Below are 18,942 nucleotides of genomic sequence, written 5' to 3' on the forward strand. Positions count from 1 at the left end.
AAAGCCAGAAATGAGGAGGCTTGGTAAGGAAGGCATAATGAAAGCTGAGACAGGCCAAAAGCTGGGCCTCCTGTACCAGTTGGCCAAGTTATGAATGCAAAGGAAGAGCTCTTGAAGGAAGTTAAAATTCTATTCCAGTGAATACATGAATGATAAGGAAGCAAAACCATCTTATTGCTGATATGAAGAAAGCTTCAGTGGTCTGAATAGGTTAAACTAGCCACAGCATTCCCTTAAGCCAAAGCCTAATATAGAGCAAGTCCCTAACTCTTCAATTCTGTGAAGGCTGAGAGAGGTGAGGAAGCTGCAGAAGAAAATTTGGAAGCTAGCAGAGGCTCGTTCATGAGGTTTAAAGAAAGTGGCCATCTCCATAACATAAAAGGGCAAGGTGGAGCAGCAAGTGCTGTTGAAAAAGCTGTAGCAAATTATCCAGAAGATCTAGCTGAGATCATTGATGAAGTGCCTACAATAAACAACAGATTTTTTCAATGTAGATGAAATAGCTTTATATTGGAATAAGATGTCATACAGGCCTTTCATAACTAGAAAGGAGTCAATGCCTGGCTTTAAAGCTTCAAAGGACAGGCTGACTCTCACATTAGAGGGGAATGTAGCTGGTGACTTTAAGTTAAGCCAATACTCATTTATTATTCTGAAGATCCTAAGGCCCTTAAGAATTGCATTAAATCTACTCTGCCTGTTTTCTACAAATGAAACAACAAAGCCTGAATGAGAGCAAATTTGTTTACAGCATGGTTTACTGAATATTTTTAAAAGATTGTCTTCCAAATATTACTGCTCAGCTCATTGACAATGCACCTAGTCAGTCACGAGCTCTGATGGAGAGGTATTAAGAGATGAATGTTATTTTCATGTCTGCTAACAAAAAATCCATTCTGCAGCCTATGAATCAAGGAGTAATTTTGACTTTCATGTCTTATTTAAGAAACATATTTTGTAACACTGTAGCTATGATAGATAGTGATTCCTCTTATCTGATGGATCTGGGCAAAGTAAACTGAGAACAGTCTTGAAAAAATTCACCATTCTAGATGCTATTAAAAACATTCAGGCTGGGCGCGGTGGCTCATGCCTGTAATCCCAGCACTTTGGGAGGCCGAGGCGGGTGGATCACGAGGTCAGGAGTTCGAGAACAGCCTGGCCAAAATGGTGAAACCCCATCTCTATTAAAAATACAAAAATTAGCTGGGCGTGGTGCTGTGTGCCTGTAATCCCAGTTACTTGGGAGGCTGAGGCAGGAGAATTGCTTGAACCTGGGAGGCGGAGGTTGCAGTGAGCCAAGATCATGCCACTGCACTCCAGCCTGGGCAGCAGAGCAAGACTCCATCTCAGAAAAAAAAAATTATGATTCAGGGGAAGAGGTCAAAATATCACCAAACTGGAATTTGAAAGAAGTTGATTTCAACTCTCATGAATGACTTCGAGGAGTTCAAGATTTCAGTGGAGGAAGTAAATACAGATGTGGTAGGAATAGCAAGAGAAGTAGAATTAGAAGTGGAGCCTGAAAATGTGATTGAATTCCTCCACTCTCATGTTAAAATTTGAATGGGTGAAGAGTTGCTTCTTATGGATGAGCCGAGAAAGTGGTTTCTTGAGATGGAATCTACTCCTGATGAAGATGCTGTGAACATCGTTGAAATGACAACAAAGGATTTAGAATATTCCATAAACCTGGTTGATAAAGCAGTAGCAGGGTTTCAGAGGATTAACTCTCATTTTGAAAGAAGTTCTACTGTGGGTAAAATGCTACTAAACAGCATGGCATGCTACAGGAAAGTGGTTCATGAAAGGAAAAGTCAATCTACATGGCCAACTTCATTGTTGTCTTACTGTCTTATTTTAAGAAATTGCCACAACCACTCTGACCTTCAGCAACCACTACCCTGATCCGTGAGTGGCCATTAATATCAAGGCAAGACCCACCACCAGCAAAAAGATTATGACTTGCTGAAGGCTTAGATTATTGTTAGCATATTTTTAGCTATACAATGTTTTTTAAATTAAGGTACGTATGTTGATTTTAGATATAATACTATTGCACACTTAATAGACTATAGTGTAAACATAACTTTTATATGCACTGGGAAACAAATTTTGTGTGACTTGCTCTCTTATCATATTTACTTCATTTTGGTTGTCTGGAATTGAACCCACAATATCTCTGAGGTATATGTTATTTCTTCCGGAAGACAAAATTCAATTAGTTGAAAATGATTGCCATGTTTTGGCTTAACGTCTCCTATTTAGACTAAATGGATGTTGTAATTGGGTCAAGGGATATGAAAAAGCAGGGAGGATGTATTTCTTAGTTAAAAGGATTAGAATAAAAATGGTGGTGAGAAAAATAGGAAGTTATGAAATTACTCCTTCAGTTTGTCTATCTATTGCTTTCGAATTAGGCTGGACTCTAGATAAAAGACATCTTCTTTTCATATTTAGGAATCATTTATATTAGAATAAACTTTTGTTACTGGCTATAAAAATATCTTTGATATTCTTTTTTATTCTAACATTTCAATTTAATCAATAAGTATTCTGCAGGAGTTAAGTTATGGGAGCTAAAGGATGCCAAGCATCTACTTTTTCATATTTGTTTTTACTCAAAGATTCATAAGAAATTTATATAACTTAGTTTTAAGGATATCTACCTTAGTCTACAAATATAGTATTCTGAACTCAACTCATTTTCCCAGAAGCTTGTATGTAGTATGTATGTCATTTTTCATGTAATAAATACTTATTCTACATGCACTATTTGCCAGGCACGGTGCTGAGGGCTTCAGTTAAATGTACTAAGCATCATGAAGGGTTTTATAGTGCAGTATAGTACAAATGGTTAAAGGGTTGTGGCAAGGGTGATCATGGGGAAGTAGAGTGTGCTATGAACAGTCATTGGAGGAGTACGTAATTCAATCTCAGGTTCAGGAAAAACTGTCTGAATAAGTGACATCTAACTGAGACAAGGAGAATGAGTGTGAGATGGCCAGATGAAAAGAGAAATAACAAATATTTCAGGCAGAGAGAATAACCAGTGGAGAGGGCAAGAAATGAGAGAAAACATGAGAACTTGGAAGAACTGGAAGAAGTTCAATGTGGCAGAAGCATAGAGCGTGAGAACTGAAGGTAGGAAATTCAGAGGCTTGACCATGAGAGAACATGAAATTCATGCTGAGGGGTTTGGACTCTATCAAAAGAGTGATAGGAATGTGGTGAGATGGTTATGGAGGCAGAGATGAGAATGATGCACCTAAGATACGAGGAGCTAGGAAGAGGCAAGGAAGAATCTTCCTCCAGAGCCGTCAGACAGAGCCTGGCATGGCTGAGAACTTGATTTTTGACTTCCAGTCTTCAGAAATGAGGGAGAAAAAAAATTCTGTTGTTTCAGCACACCTGATTTATGGTACTTTGTTATGGCAGCCTTAAGAAACCAATACAAATAAAAACTTGAAAAACACCATGGTCAGAGGAAGAAGGGCTTGGCTGAAGAGGACCAGTCAGAATGGCAGGAGGAAGAAAACTAAAGAGATCAGTGTCACAGAATTCAAGTTGAAGAAGATTTCATGAAGCACAATAGCAGTCAACAGTGCCACATGCTGCCAAGAAGTCACATAGATAATGGACCAAAATGTCCATAGAATTAGTTGCAAGATAGTCACAAACTTGGTTAACTTGGGAAAAGAAGTTTTCATGGTATGGTGGGCTGAGTAAGTGCACATAGGAGGTAAAATCCGCACATGTAACAATGCTTTCAAGAAATTTGCTGGGACACTGAAGTGTAGGAAAGTAACCACAAAGTGATATGGGGAATAGGGGACAGTGATTTCTAAATCTAGAGAGACTTGAGCATGTTTAAAGTGCTGACAGTGAGGAACCCCTAGAGAGGCAGAGGCTGAAGACAGAAGTGATAAAGAGGGAATCATTAAGTGAGCCATGTCTCTGAGACTGAAAGTGATGAGCTCCAGAGATTAGGTGGAGGGACAGCCTCTTCTTTCATTCTTCCAGAAAAACACAAAGGAATGATAGGGAGAGGCACAGACACATAATGTAGGCTTGCTGAAAGAAAGTTCAAGGACTTCTGTTTTCTGTATGAGGTGAGGGCTTTGGCTGAAAGAGGAGATCCATGGTGAGACTAGTTTTAGGGGAGTGGAAAACGTTTGAAATAGTCTCTGTGCATAACTGGAGAGAAAGCTGGTGAAGGACTGTGGCAGGCAGCAGCGAGCGTGCAGCTGAGGTTGAAAAGCCAGTGTTAATATTGGCATCAGGTGTTTGGCTGTGCTTTCTGCTAGCTGCATCGAGTAGTCTCAATGGAGGCCAGGGTGGCGATGTTTGAATTGACTCAGGTTTGGAGCTTTTTTAGGCAAGTGGAACGACCATCAGTGAGGCAGAAGATTTGAGGAAGATGGCAAGGGAGTGGCCAAAGCGGTAGACCGTGGGCCTAAAGTTTAAAGAGAGAGAAGTAAAGGCAGGAGATGGCTGATAGTTGCAGAGAGAAAGATGCTAGAGGTCTCCCTGAGGTTAGAGAGTAACGTGAGCAACTGACATCCGTCTACTGAATGCATACTTGGTGCCCAGCTCTGTGCTTGAGGAGACGGTAGTAAGGTAAATACTAGACAGGAAAACAAAAGCCACAGTGCTTGCCCTTGAAAAATCCACAGTCTAGTTGGATTATTGTGAGTGTTTGAAGGGTTAGGTTCTTAAATACTTCTATAGAGTTTAAGAGGAGCAGAGATTGATTAAAAGCCACAGTTGAATGGTGCTTTCATTTTTGTGTACCCCAAATGGCTCAGTTTTAGAACTGAATCATCTCTTCCTTTTAACTGAGTTTTAATGAGTAAGTTTTCCCTATTTGTGTGCTTTGCAGCACAGTTTTTTTAATTAAAACAATTTTAAATGCTCTTCTAAAATACTTTCATATTATTGTTTCCATAACTATTCATCAAATTAGTTTTGAAACTCTGATCTTTTCACTATGCATTTCTCTAGCTGTGTAGCGATTACAAGAACAAACTGACACTGCTTGGAGCTCACACATAGGGTTTTGTGGTTATTGATGAGTCTGGGAATTTTGTGAACTTCAGGAGTAATGTTGGTACTAGAATACAATGCACGAAACTATAGTTTGCTGTGTGCTCTTGTCATAAAATTATGTTCTGATATTATAGAAATATTATGTGCTATAATTATACTTGAATCTATTTCAACTTATTTAAATCCGTGGAATGTAAAAAGACTTAGATTCTTATCTCTTAATAGCTTTTTTCCCCATCTTTACTAGAAAGTGAGAAAAAATTAGTTATTTTTGTAAATTGGCAGCTCATATGTATTTTAGAGTAATGTGATAATGATGAATTGAAATAAAATGTGTTTCCTCTAAAGCAGTCTACCAACAATAATTCAGGAGTCATAAGAACTCACCTGCTTTATAAAGCGGGCATTGTCTACCATTCTAAAATGGTTTTCTGTGGGAAAAAATGGTTAAATTCAGTTGAAAAATCATGTTATTTTGGAGAAAAAATGATTCCTAATTTTAACTAAATTTATTGATTCAAAAATAAAGGACGTATGTTTCCTTTGTGCAGTGTTGGTTTCCTCTGAGACCTCACTCTGGCCTATAGATGATTGTCTTCTCCCTGTGTCTTCACATGGTCTTCCTTCTGTGTGTGTGTCCAAATTTTCTCTTCCTATATGAACACCATATTGGATTAGGGCCGATCCTATGACTTTATCTTAACTCTGAAGATCCGATCAAATACAGTCACATTCTGAGGTATAGTGTGGTTAAGACTTCAATATATAGATTTTGGGCAGAAATAATTCAGTCTACTACAGGAAACAAAGCAGACAAATACCTGCTCTATGGAATTCATACTCTAGTGTAGGGATTGGCAAACACTTTCTGAAAGGATCAGACAATAAATATTTTAGCCTTCAAAAGCCACATGCAGTCTCTGTTGCATAATTCTGGATTTGGCTTGTGGGCCTTAGTTTAGCCATCCTTGTTCTAGAGTAACAAATAAACAACTGCATGTATGATGTAGTGTCAGGTACAAATAAGTGCAAGGAACATGCGTAGAATTCGGTAAGTGCTTATAGAGTGACATTAGCGTACTATCTGGTGGTTGGGAAGAGACATGACATTTGAAGGGTTTTCTCTTAAAATGAAGAGTGAAGTGAGTCTCACGTGAATGAAGTAAAGGAACAAATGACCCAGGCAGAGACGGCGGCACATGCAAGGTACTTAGGTAGAAGCATGCATGAGATGCTTCAGGAATGATGAGGAGGGCACTGTGGCTGGAGTGCACCTAACTGTATTCACCTGTTAGTCTAAATACAACCAGGTATTGGCATTTAAGCAGATTTCCACCAATCAAGTCATATACTAATACTAATCTTGATGTTTTAAAATTCATGGGTATATTTGCCTCTTGATTATAATTCTGATAATTTTACAACATTGGACCTTATTGGAACATCATTTTAAATGTATTTAATATGCTGATTTAAGCAGTGTGCAAACCTAGTTTACCTGGAAGAGTTTAGAAAATAAAGACTCAAGTCTAGAAAAAAAAAAAAAAAAAAAAGAAAGAATGAGATGAGATCATGTCCTTTGCAGGGCATGGATGAAGCTGAAAGGCATCATTCTCGGCAAACTAACACAGGAACAGAAAACCAAACACCTCATGTTCTCACTTATAAGTGGGAGTTGAATAATGAGAACACATGGACACAGGGAGGGGAGCAACACACATTGGGGCCTGTTGGGGGTGGGGTGGAAGGGGAGGGGGAGAGCATTAGAATAAATAGCTAATGCATGCGGGGCTTAAAACCTAGATGATGTGTTGACAGTTGCAGTAAACCACCATGGCACATGTACACCTAGGTAACAAACCTGCACATTCTGCACATGTATCCCCGAACTTAAAGTAAAATAAAAGTAAAATTAAAAAAAGAAGGATGGAAAAGAAAACACTCAAGCCTTCTTAAATGTCCTTCAAGATTTCAGCTTATTCAGAATGTATGCAACACTGGGATTAAATCTCCTTAACAATGATGTTTTATTACAACCATACCCAAGGATGCTAGAGTTTTGCTGGAAGTTCCTAATGGAAGGGCTAGAGTAAGGAAGGCGATTCTTGCTCTGGCCAGGGGCTGGCCATCCTGAAATTTGATATGCCCTATGTGGTCTCGGAGAGCTCAACATTCTGTCACTCTCTCGACTGCTCTAGACATTTGTCCTCAGACCCTGACTTGTATTTAGTGTAAGTTTTGATATAATCAAATTTATTAAAATCTGTGATAAAAAAATCTTAAAACCGGCTAGAAAAAGATTTTGGTCATTCTTTCTTTAAACAGGAAGAACAACTTCCTGACGTTTCCTTCAGTGATTAAAATTACATGTATATTAGGATTCTCCACGTTGTTCCATAGCTCACTCATGTTCTCTTCAATTTGTTTTCAGTCCTATTTTTTTCTCTGTATGTTCTTTTACATAGTTTTTACTCTGATACATTAAGTTCACTAAATTGTTTTCTTCTGCATTGTCTAACCTATTGTTGATTCCATTCACTCTATTTTTTGCTTCGAATTTCAGATATTATTTTCATCTCCAAAAGTTTGGTTTTGCTCTTCTATGTGTCTTCTTTAAATGTTCATCCTTTTCTATACCTTTCTAAAAATATGAAATGACTTATAAAAACTCTTTTAATGTCTTTGTCTATTAATTTTGACATCTGAGTCACTTCTGGACAGATTTTGATGAGCTGATTATGGGTTATATTTTCTTGTTTCTTTGCTTGCCTGGTAAACTTTGATTGAATGCCAGACATTGTAAGTTTTACATTGTCGGGCCCTAGACATTTTTATATATCTAGAAATAGTTATAAGCTTTGTTATGGCAGTTAAATTACTAAAGATACATTTTTTTGAGGCTTGCTCTCAAGCTTTTCAAGGCCTAACCAGAACAGCCTTTAATCTATAGCTACTTTTGCCCTACTACTGAGTCGATACCCTTGTGTGTGAGCTCTGGGGATTGCTCCCTCCGTTTCTTTTTGGGTGATCTTCTTCTAGGCTTGGTTAATTAGTTTCTTCATATCATGCACTAGTCAGTACTCAGCTGAAGACGTGAGGGAAACCTTATGCACATTTGGAATGCTCTCTGTGCAGCTGATGTCTCCCTGGTACTCTGCCATGATTACTCTAGCTACACTGGACTTCCTGCACTCTCAGCTCTGTCTCCTCAATACATGAGGTTTTATGTGGTTCAGGTTTCTCACTCACTGTCTTGGCCTAGAGATTTATTCCAAGTAATAAACATGGGAAATCTTAATGCCTTTTATTTATTTGCTCCTTTGTCCTGTGCTGCCCAATGTCCAACGCGTGAAAATCGTTATTTCATGTGTTTTGTTCACTTGTATTGTTTTTTGGGTGAGAGGGTAAATCCTGTCCCTGTTACTCTCTGTTACTCCATTTTGTTTAGAAGTTGAAAGTCTATACTGTCATTCCAAAAGTTTTCAAGAGACAGATCATTAAGTTAATACAATATGAGGAATACTGGAAATAGCTACTAACTGTAGGGAAAATAAGCTGGTAGGAACTGAGAAGAGGTAAGGCTTCAACTGTCTGGAATGGGCTTACAGCTGGGATGTTGTGCCTAAGAGGATGTTTGCAGACACAGAAGTAGTTAGGAGAAAAGATGGAGAGTGTTGCTCATGACATTCTATCCCAAGAAGATAAGGGAAACTGAAACATATGTCATCCTGGTGCTTAGGGCTACCAGTCGTCTCCACTCAGATTATAAATTATAGCAGATTTCAGTATTTGTTATACATGCAAATAAGAAATGAACACCTAATTTGTAATAGATTAATTTCTCAAATTCACACTCAGGAACATAGGATAAAATATGTTCCATAAATTCTTACAAAATAACAAGAGTAGACAACAAGCTGTATAAAGAAGATGGAAGCTGCTGAGAGGATTGGAAGACCCACTCACTAGCCAAAGATTCATTCCTACACTCTACTCTAGCAAAGTTATACATTTCTTCATGTCATGGGTCTTTGGGGTTGTTCTGAAACCTTGAATGCAGAATACATGAATGTTAAGGTTTTATATTATTTTGAGTTGTTTCTCTGCATGACTAAGGCATGGAGGTTTGAGAAGGAAAAGAAAAAAACTGAAGAAGCCAAAAAAGTGTCTAAGCCATTATTCTTTGAATTTTGTCTTTATTAATTTAACATTGATCTGAGAAGCTAAATCTCCAAGTGAAACATCAGGATGACACCAAAATACCCTGTCCTCTGAATGACAGAGCGGTGCTTGTCCCTGCTCTGCTTTACTATGTACTGAAAAGAGTGAGCCAACCCATTACCTCTTTATATCCTTTTTATTCTTAGATCTTAAGTATTACTAGTCCAGGAAATAGGTGCCATAAATCATCTTTAGTGGTTGGGCCACCTAGTCCATTGAAATAAGCTTCTTAAACATGGAGTTTAAAATAGTTTTAAATTGAGGGGAAGCAAGTAGCTTGGTGTTTCAGACTTGGAATGCTGTTCAAGACTCATGAGTTGGAATGTAGGATAAAAATGAGAGTATTTGGTTAAGAGATTCATTTAGGATGCAGGGAGGAGAAAAGTGACACAATAGGATTTATATTTGGGGGCTTTGAATAGTCTCTGGCTACTGGATTCCTACTCTCTTTGAAATAAGGAACATTTAGCCCACTTGGAAATTAAACTAATCTCATTCTCCAGGACCAGTTTTAATGGAGCTGGATTCTCAACCATGAGACAAACACATGTATAAGCAATAAATATTATTCCAATAAAGAGTTATTTATATTTTATCCATGATAAAAGCCATCACAAATGATTGACATTGGATAATTTTAAGCTTCAGAGTTCAATTTAGTTTCTTTCAGAATTACAGCATTCAGAATTAGAATTTGGCTAGAAAGCCTGAGAACAAATCAGGGTGATTTGGAAATTATTTTCTATTTATAGAACTACTATTTTTGATATAACCTTTAAGAGAAATCCCCTTCTTTTTTAACTAACCATTTGGAGCTTTAATTAAAATTGAGGAGTTCTTTATTTTGGTCTAGCATTTAATTTATACGTGCATGATTCAGTTCTGTTGGTGTGTTAGGCTGTTCTTGCATTGCTATAAAGAAATACCTGAGACTGGGTAATTTTTAAAGAAAATAAGTTTAATTGGCTTATGGTTCCACGAGCTGTAGAGAAAGCATGGAAGCATCTACTTCTGGGGCAGACTCGGGGAGCTTTTACTTATGGTGGAAGTCAAAGCAGGAGCAGGCATCTTACATGGCCGGAATAGGACCAAGGTGGGAGGAGGTGCCACACACTTATTAACAACCAGATCTCATTAGAACTCACTATGGTGATGACAGCACCAAGGGGAATTGTATTAAATCATGAGAAACTGCCCCCATGATCCAATCACCTCCAACCAGGCCCCACCTCCAATATCAAGGATTACAGTTGAACATAAGATTTGGGTGAGGACACAGATCCAAACCATGTTATTCCACCCCTGGTCCTGCAAATGTCATTTTCTTTTCACTTTCAAAATACAATCACCCATTTCCAACGGTCCTCCAAAGCCTTAACTCATTCTAGCATTAACTAAAAAGTCTAGAGTCCCAAGTCTCATCTGAGACAAGGCAAGTCCCTTCTGCCTATGAACCTGTAAAATAAAAAAATAAAACGTTAGTTATTTCCAAGATACAAGGGGAATATAGGCATGGAATAAGTACTCCCATTCCCAAAGAGATAAATCGGTCAAAAGAAAGGGACTACAGACCCCACACAAGTCTGAAGCCCAGCAGGGCAGTCATTAAATCTTAAAGCTCCAAACTAATCTCCTTTGACTCTGTGTCTCACATCCAGGGCACACTGGTGTGAAGGGTAGGCTCCCAAGGCCTTGGGTAGCTCTTCCCTCATGGCTTTGCAGGGTTCAGCCCTTGCAGCTTCTCTCAAGGGCTGGCATTGAGTGCCTGCAGCTTTTCCATGCTGAGGGTGCGAGCTACTGGTGGATCTACCATTCTAGGTTCTGGAGGCTGATGGACCTCTTCTCATAGCTCCACTAGGCAGTGCCCTAATGGGGACTCTGTGTGAGGGCTTCAACCTCAAATTTCCCCTACAGACTTCCCTAGCAGAGGTTCTCTGTGAGGGCTCTGTTTCTGCAGCAGGCTTCTGCCTGGACATTCAGGTTTTCCTGTATATCTTCTGAAATCTCGGGGGAGGCTCCCAAGCCTCAATACCTGCCTTCTGTGGATCTGCAAGCTTAATATGATGTGGAAGCCACTAAGGCTTCTCTAGCCTGCAGCCTCTGAAGCAGCAGCCTGAACTGTACTTGGACCCCTTTGAGCCATTGCTAGAGCTGGAGTGGCCAGGATGTAGGGAGTGGCATTGTGAGGCTGTGCGGGGCAGTGGGGCCCTGGGCCTGGCCCATGAAACCATTCTTCCCTCCCAGGCCTCCAGGCCTGTGATGGGAGGGACTGCCACAAAGATTTCTGAGACAACTTTAAGGCCTTTTCTTCATTGTCTTGGCTATTAGCACTTGGCTCCTTTTTACTTGTGCAAATTTCTATAGCTGGTTTGAATTTCTCCACTGCAAATGGGCTTTTCTTTTCTATCACATGGGTAGTCTGCAAATTTTCCAAACTTTTATGCTCTGCTTTTCTTTTAAATATAAATTCCCATTTTAGATATTTTCTTTGCTCATGCATATGAGAATAGGCTGTTAGAAACAGCCAGGCAACATCTTGAACACTTTGCTGCTTAGGAATTTCTTCTGCCAGATACCCTAAATCATCTCTCTCAAGTTCAAAGTTCCACAGATCCCTGGAGCAGGAGTAAAATGCAGCCTGGCTCTTTGCTAGGATATAACAAAAGCACCCTTTGCTCCAGTTCCCCAAAAGTTTCTTATTTTCATCTGAGACCTCATCAGCCTTGACTTCCCTGTCTGTATCACTATCAAAATGTGGGTTGCAATCATTCAACAAGTCTCTAAGAAGTTCAAAAATTTTCCTCATCTTTCTGTCTTCTTCTGAGCCCTTCAAACTCTTCCAACCTCTGTCCATTATGCAGTTCCAAAGCCACTTCCACATTTTCAGGTATCTTTATAGCAATACCCCACTTCTGGTGCCCCACTCCTTGGTACCAATTTTCTGTATGAGGCTGTTCTTTTATTGCTATAAAGAAATACCTGAGACTGGGACATTTATAAAGAAAGGAGGTTTCATTGGCTCATGGTTCCACAGGCTGTGCAGGAAACATGGTGGCTTCTGCTTCTGGGAAATCCTTAGGGAGTTTTTACCTAGGGCAAAAGGCAAAGTGGAATCAGCCATCTTATATGGCAGGAGCAGGACCGAGAGAGCTGGGGAAGGTGCCACACACATTTTAACAAACAGATCTTGTGAGAACTCACTGTTGTGATGACAGCACCAAGGGGGTTTGTGTTAAACCATGAGAAACCACCCTGTGATTCAATCTCCTCTCACCAGGCCCTACATCCAACAGTGAGGATTAAAATTGAACATGAGATTTGGGTGAGGACACAGATCCAGATCATATCAGTAGGTGTTTCTGTATGACTACTATGTTTAAGGTAGCTTATTAAGTGCTATGGGTATAAGCATACAAAAAATATATATATAAAACAAAGCTCCTTCTATGTAGAGAAGATGAGTCATGGGCCAAAATACAGTTGTTCAGTGACAGGTATGGTGTGTATAGGTTGTGATGGGTCATCCAATGAAGAAGACAGCATTTCTGGATGAAGAATTAGGAAAAAGACTACGGAGAGAATGCATTTTTCACTGGGACTTGGAGGATAGTTATATTTTTAAAGTTAGAGTCAAATAATTGCAGACAATAGAGGCTGGGAAAGTGTTTATCTAGCAGAAAATGAAGTCAAGGAAATGATTTCAGGGGTTCCAGTCTTACTTTAATAAAATAGTTATATATATATGTATATGTATATATATTTATATATATGTATATGTATATATATATATATATATATACACACACACACATATACAGAGAGAGAGAGATCTGTTATTACTGAAAGGAAAGACCTGAGTTCTCAAAACGAAAGAAAACAAAACTCAGGGAATAAGAAGAAAATGCATAATAAATATGTTATATGTAATAAATACAATATTTATTTTACAATTTTATCACAAATTTCAGCTGAGTGTAGTAAATATTGGAATGTACATATTCCTTTTTATTCTTTCAAGGCTTGGAAAAAATTATTTATTCCATATTGCTGAAAGGAACTTCAATTTGTGCAAGTGGTGCTTGCTGGTGTTTTCCAACACAGGCTAACCACAGGTAGCATGGTGTTTAACACATAATAGGAGATCAATAATAATCTTGTTTATTAAAGGAACATCAGCTCCTCAAACCTTCCCTGAAATGTGGGGTAGGGTGTGGAGAATGGGTGTGAGGATTCAGTTTACTCCTGACTGGGTTTAGTTTATTCTAATAAGCTTCTTCCTGGGGTTCTGAAGTTAGAATTGTGCATGCCGTATGCTGAATATTTACTTGGGACACTGATTATAAACCAACATCAAAAGACTATGCCATGAGCTGTGTTAGCGCCTCATTAACACTCCCTACACAAGAATCCCAGGCATAGAACATATCCTGTCAGGCCTGTTTTCTGCATGTAGGCATAACCAATACTCACTCTGAGCTAAATGAGTCTTTGTTTTCTTTGGAATCTTATGTTTTGGAAGGAAAGGAGGAAAAGAGAGATGCAGGATAATTAGTGGTATAAAAGGGTGATCCAATTTGTTTCTTATGTGACTCTTCTGTATCTATATAAGAACATTGTTTTAAATGTGCAGTATTGATTTCTTTTAGGTATTTTTTAAAAAGAGGAACAAATGATTATATGTCTAGTCAATTGATGGCTAAATTTAAGGAATCTTCAGGTATAAGAGCATTTTTTTAAGACATTACTGATTCTTTCCACTTTTCCTCTTCTTGGAATGCTGATTAGCCATAATGGATAAATAATGATTGTGGATGGAGATTTACATAACAGATGAATCTGTTTATAAACTCTGCTGAGCTTCAGACCATCCTGCCAACCTTTTTAGAAACCCGTACAAACTATTTATTGGTGTCTACAGCTCCCAAATAGCTTCTCCTAATTACAAGTATTTAAACATAAATGAAAGTGGAAGTTTGGAATTGATGCAGTAGGCAATTCTAATAAAATTTCAAATTGGCAGGAAAACCCAGTTCTCCTCACACAGCATGATAATTTTTTTCTATTTTATAATTAGCAAAATTCGTTCCCATAAATGGCAGCAGATCCTAAATATGGGGGCTGGGGGTAGGGAGGAATGAATTATTGACCTTCACAGATGAGATCTTTTTCAGAGGCTTATCCACTGAGATACCCAAGAAAATGCAAAACTGTAAAATGAGATTTTTTTTCTTATTGATTTGGTCAGTTGGTAAAAGGGGGATGACAATAAGAGGAATGTTCAGTCCCGCATGTTCTGATCTTTCTGAGTTTGCAATAGAGAGGTTATACATTTCATTTGAGCTGACAGGAATTTGAAATGTTATAGATAGGTTTCCTGAGCCCAACCATTATTTACTGTTTGACTATAATGTCAGTCTCTTTCTGCTTCTTCAATATTGTTTGCACTTTACCTTTGTGAAACAGGCCTTGATTGAGCCATACAACGGGAGATATTTCTATCTTTCTGTGGGATCAATGAAGATGTGTTTACAGGTCCCCTGCACAGTGTACACACCACAATAATGGATTTTAGTCCATGTTGACTGAAAGCTCTTTTTCTTTGTTACTTGTCAATCTAGTATCTATTACTTGATTGCAACATAAAAGGCTATTTGGCCAAGCACTGAAACAACAACTGTATCAGTCAAGCTGAAGTAGTTACCTGAACTAAATATATTCAACCCTTAGCCCACAGGTCACTTAAAACTTGAAAGCAGGCAAGACTTTATTTGCCTCCACATTTAGAAGCCATTTCATAGTTTTACTCAGCTAAATTTTTAGATTTTTTTTCTTTGAAAGAAGTTATAATTAATGTGCAGTTATGATAAAAAGGGGTTCCAGTTCACTTTAATCAGATAATTACATACATAATAAGATGTCTGTTATTATTTCTTGAAGGAGAGACCTGAGTTTTCAAACGGAAAGAAAAGTTCCACATACCAAGTGAAGTTTCTGCTTCTTGAAAGTGGAAGCTGGTTTTCAAGCTTGTAAAAAAAATAATGAGTCCCTCCGCTCCACATATAGGTATGCCTACTTAGCAAATGATACTGTAAGACTGGAGATGAGAAATTTCCTCCTTCTGGTCATTTCAGTGACAGCTTCATTACACCAAGTTAGATATCCTTCTGTTAATCATTTAACCTCTAGAGCAGTTAAAGGTTGTGGCCCACTTCCAGCCATCTTGAAAATGGCCCAGAATATCTGGATCAGTACGGACTCCATGCCCTTGAGCTCAGATTATAATATGTTTAGACTAAAACAAGAATTAAATTGGCATATATGCTAAAGATGACTGGACATGGGGAAACTTTTTCAGGGAAACCATTTCCCCTGTCACTTTTTTTTTTCCTAAAATTATCCAGCACCATTCATCTGGGAAATTATGGACAAAGAGTTTAATAGGAAATTCTTCGGGAATAGATACATTATTACTAGTTCTATAGCACAAGTATTGACTTTAAAGTAATGGGAATAAATTTTACTACCCTAAGCCTATTTCACTCCCTGTAACAGATATTTGGAAAAGATACATGTAAATTAAATTTTAATAAATAACATTATACTTATAGAATCTTCATCAGTAAAAAAATTGTTTTCAATTTAGCTTTAATATAAAGAAACTATTTTGCAATATGTGCATTCGTTCATGAATTCATTGTTTTGTAAGCTTGTATTTCTGTATAACAGATGAAACACAGTTGAGCCTACTAATGCTCTCTCGAAAGGAATCTGTGCCAGTTTTTGCACTTTAGAATTTTTGAGTTGGATGGTACCATTATCTTTCAGACAAAGAAACTGAGACCTGGAACAATTAGGTGATACATCCAAGTTTTTGTAGTTAGTCTCTGATGAAACTGGATTCAGAACACAGAACTCTAGATGCCTAATCTAGTACTTATTTCCCCAAGTTCACTACTCTAAGGAGATAGGAAGGAGAACACATTTGGGAGCTGTATTAGTTTGCTAGGGCTGCTGTAATGAAGTACTAGAAACTGAGTGGCTTTAATAACAGAAATTTCTTGTCTCACAGTTCTAAAGGCAAGAAGTCTGAGATCAAGGTGTCGTCAAGGTTGGTTCCTTTTGAGGGCTGTGAGGAAGAATCTGTTCCATGCCTTCTTGGCTTCTGGTAGTTTGCTGACACTCTGGTGTTCTTTGACTTGTACACATATCACCCCATCTCTGCTCTGGATTTCACATGGAGTTCTTCTTTGGTGCATGTCTGTCCCCAAATTTCTCCTTTTTATTGGGGCACCAGTCATTGTGGATGAGGGCTCACCGAATGAGCTCATTTTAATGTGATTACTCTGTAAATGTCCTATCTCCAAATCAGGTCATATTCTGAGGTACTAGATGTTAGAACTTCAACATACAAATTTGGGGGCAGGGGGAATATAATTCAACCCATAACAAGGGCTCTCTAATTCTCAGTCTAGTAAGTCTTATTATTCAGAGGTCATGTGTTAAAAGGGGAAGGAAGGAGGAAGGCAAAATTTTATTTAACAAACAAACAAAACAAGGAAATACTCCAGATCCTTTTTTCCACCATAAGAAATGTAATTAACAGTGTAAACATATTAGATGGATTTCAGGGGGAGAAGGAGCAATTTCTAAGTGTCCTCAAGTGTTTTTGTGTACAAATAAACAATATCCTAATTGCAAATAATTCTCATCTGTGCATTACTGTGGTTCCCTAAGATCTATTTTAAATAACATTTATCATCCTAATTTGAATTATTGTATTTCCTCATAATAAAACTGCAATTTATTTCATGATCAAAGCTTTTTACAAATCCAATCAGCTTGTTTATTAGAAATCAGCAGGATTTAAGATTTAATAAAAAACACTGAACACATATACATCTATTGGAATATTCTCTATAACCACTTTCAGTGGATTTTTGTCAGTTTACCAATTTCTTGAAGTTTGTGCCTCCTATTTTTTTTTTTTTTTTCCAGAGACAGGGTCTTGCACTGTAACCTGGGCTGGAGTGCAGTCATGGCTCACTGCAGCTTCAAACTTCTAGGCTCAGTCAATCCTCCTGCCTCAGCCTCCTGAGTAGCTGGGATTACAGGCATGTACCACCACACTCAACTAATGTTTTAAGTTTTTGTGAAGACACGGTCTTGCTATGTTGCCCAGACTGGTCTTGAACTCCTGGGCTTAAGCAATCTTCCAGCCTCAACCCCTCAAAGTGCTGGGGTTATAGGCATGAGCCACCATGCCCAGCCCCTACCACAGTTATCCTTAACTGTCAAGCCTCTACATATGAAGTCTTGGGCTCAACATGTGCTCACACATGAACTGGGCTTCTTGGAGGGGGTTTATCGGTTGTGAATGCTTCTGTTGATCATCTTAACAATAACATGTTCCATAGAGCTCAACACAGGGAAGGGTGGACCTAGGAAAGGGTGGAAGAGTTGATGAGGAGTGGGGAAGATTAATAAGGAGGTCCTTCCTAATTTTATTTTCAACTGACACTGCTTACGGTGACGTTTTCTATTTTTCCATGCAAACAAAAGAAAGAAATGTACATGAAAGACAAACAAAATGATAAATACACTGTCCAGCTACCCGTGCAAAACTCTTAGAACCTTTGGCTTTTTGAAGGTTTGGGGGATACAGATGAGCACTTTTCTGAGGGGAGACATGGATCATTCTGTCAGTACTTCTCAAGCTGCTGTGTGCACACCCCCAGAGATGTTCCGGGAATACTAGACGTCATAGTCAAAACGATGCATTTTCCTTAGACTTTTACTAGAGATTTTTAGAGTTTTAGAGTTTTTACTAGAGATTTTAGAGTTTTACTAGAGATCATAGGTAGGTGTTCTGATTTTCTAAACCCTTCAAAAAGTTTTATTGCATACATGCAAAAGCAAAGGTAGCAACTCAGTGAATAAAGCATTTCTGCAGTTAATTAAAATTTAGTTCTGTGGTATGGAGTTGCATAATTCTATCAAACACTGCAGAATTATCATGAACAGGTTAAAACGTTGAAGCACTATGGTAAAATGATTATGCTGATGTGATTAGCCAATGCCATTAAGGCTTGTCTTCAAAATAACAAATATTGCCATATAAATGTGTGAATTTTTCACCAGGCCTGCAGGGGTCCAAATAGTTATATGCATATGCATGCATATATATATATACATGTATATATATGTATTCCTTGATTAATGAAAATTAAATTAATCTCATTACAAGGCAACATTTAAAAACATTTTGATTATATAAAATATCATTGGTGCCTATACATATGTTCATCTTCTTTCTGCAGTTGCAATCAACCACTCTAATTTTGGTTTATAAAAATATAAGTAAAAATAGTTTCTCAATTTAGCTTCTTCTGGAAGTCAACCACAGGACAAGGATTTGAGTGCAAGTAGTTTAACTGGGAAGCGATTTTGGAAGACATCACTGGAGAGTAGTCAAATGAGTCAAGAAAATGAAGTAAAACAATAAGGGGAAAGAGTGTATTATTAAGGTATATGGAATGTGGAAAACCGAGGTGCAAGTCCTCTGGGAATTCTGGGATACAGTATAGAACACACCTCAGAGTCAGCATGACAGAGGGGCCAGGAAAACTAGGGTATTTAACCACTGCTTCCATCTGTCATATTTGAAACTATGTC

Source organism: Hylobates moloch, unplaced genomic scaffold, assembly GCF_009828535.3.
Source record: "Hylobates moloch isolate HMO894 unplaced genomic scaffold, HMol_V3 SCAFFOLD_14, whole genome shotgun sequence".
Classification (NCBI taxonomy): domain Eukaryota; kingdom Metazoa; phylum Chordata; class Mammalia; order Primates; family Hylobatidae; genus Hylobates; species Hylobates moloch.